We start from the raw sequence: 1,945 nt of genomic DNA, 5'->3' as shown, positions 1-1,945 counted from the left end.
AATGTAATGTATTTTATAAAAGTATACAAGGTGTTGTTGGAAATGTGATAATGTTGGAAATACCAGTTTTAAATAGTCCCACGGATTTTTAATAAAAATCCATTGAATTCGACTAGTTATCCGTATATCGGAGCATTCAGCTCAGGGTTGCCAGCTCGACACTTTTCGGTAGAAAATCGGTAGACTCATTTTTTTTTCATTATTAGAGGCTCCATAAAATCGCGCGTTTTTAAAAATTTTTAAATTTGGCCGTTTGGAAACCAGCGCAAATCGGATGGCGTTTGCTGCTGAGGCGCACCGCCCCACTACTTACCTCCCCTACACTACTTCCTCTGAGAGTTGTTACAAGTTAGAAGTAGTAACTTGTGTGTTTGTTTCGGGAGAAAACGGCTGCATGTTCATCGGCGATCTCCCTACTAATCTCTGACGGTACACACCAAACACAAAGCCATGCATCGGACTGAAAAAACGCATACAACTACCTACATATTGTGCTAGTGGGTGTCATAATAGCTCTGGATGATGTTGGAAACAGTGGAGACGAATCGCGATATTCGGATGGAACACGAAGGCCCGTTTCCAACATATCCAGAGGTGCCAGGCGATCGGTGAGCGATAAGAACTGAAGAGTTTTTTAGAACAAGAAGCGCATGCAGGATCTAAGTGGTCATTGCGGTAACGATTTGGTAACAACTGATCACAGTGGACTCGTCTCCTTTCGATTGGACGATTGGCTTAAGGCCCATTATTGAACTGATCAGGCCAACAATAAACGAATATCAAAGATGAGTGCGTATTGGATCTGCATCGAACGAACGGAACGAATCTCAGTGAATATTTGCTTTATTTTAAAGCAGATGACGCATATACCTACAATCTATTTGCGATGTCTCATTTGAAATAAAGCAAATATTCACCTCCATTCGTTCGATGCAACAACATTAAGGCAATGTGAAAAAAAGACAGAAGCTGGGATGCATCGGAGGGAGTGGAATTCTCAGAATCAGACAAGCAAAATTCCATTTTAGAATTGATGAAAACTTGAGTGCTTCTCTCAGTTGCTTCCGGATCACTCCAGTCGGAAATTGTTGATACCAAATCGTTACAGCATCTCGTGTGTGTCTCTGGGAATCGGAAAATTCTTTGTTCCTAGACTGATTATGTAACATAAAGGAAATAGTCTGACGAGCATCAATACCATAATCCACATACGAAGTTGAAATCGATCGAAAATGCACCGACAAGCATTTGTACATCGAGCAAAAAGTCACACAGCGGTTGTTCAGCGCCACAACATTGATGAAGAAGAAAGAGATGAAGGGGGGATATGTGTGGAGATACATGGCAACATCAATAAGTGCCATTTGGACGCGTTCTTTGGAGCAAAGAATTTTCGCACTGTGTTTTCTTTCATTTAATCACTTCTTCGTGAGCAATTTATTAAGGATTTCAGTTTAGTTTTGGCATCTGAATGTCTGCGTGTGTAGTGTGTGTTTGTACATAGTAAGACGTTTTTTTCTGCAAATCATTAGTCACACTTAGGAATAAAGTGATTTTATTTTATTGCAATATTTGATTTCATTTCATGTGCCTAGTTGAGCAATTGTTTATATTTTGGAGATGCCGATAGCGACTCATTTTTTTGGGACACTGTACGTAATATTTCTAGTTTTCTTTAGATCAAATCCTTAGTTGGAAGAACACATTGGTTGAATCGTCAAAAGACACCTGAAAGTGTCATTGGTTTTGATGGGCTACTTGTATGTGTTTCTGTCGCTTGTAAATTTTCATAATATCTCTTGTAATTTGCACCGCCCCGAAGCCATTGAAATTCGTAACGATCCACGCAAGTAGCCCATAGTGGTCACCCTGTACCCAGGGGCGGATCCAGCATTAAATTCAGGGGGGAGTTAAGTAGAAAAAATACAGTCTTCTGTTGTCTATG

The 1,945-nt window shown here is 40.2% G+C and overlaps 1 protein-coding gene across 6 annotated transcripts in view; it reads right to left on the bottom strand.

Moving 5' to 3' along the window:
* Positions 1-1,945, bottom strand: part of LOC109539444 (potassium voltage-gated channel protein Shaker) — a 71,458-nt gene that overhangs the window by 6,876 nt on the left and 62,637 nt on the right. The window lies entirely within an intron of this gene.

This window comes from Dendroctonus ponderosae, unplaced genomic scaffold (assembly GCF_020466585.1).
Source record: "Dendroctonus ponderosae isolate FM_Combo_2020 unplaced genomic scaffold, Dpon_F_20191213v2 Dpon_F_20191213_8, whole genome shotgun sequence".
In the NCBI taxonomy this organism is placed as follows: domain Eukaryota; kingdom Metazoa; phylum Arthropoda; class Insecta; order Coleoptera; family Curculionidae; genus Dendroctonus; species Dendroctonus ponderosae.
This window is presented reverse-complemented; position numbering and strand designations above follow the sequence as displayed.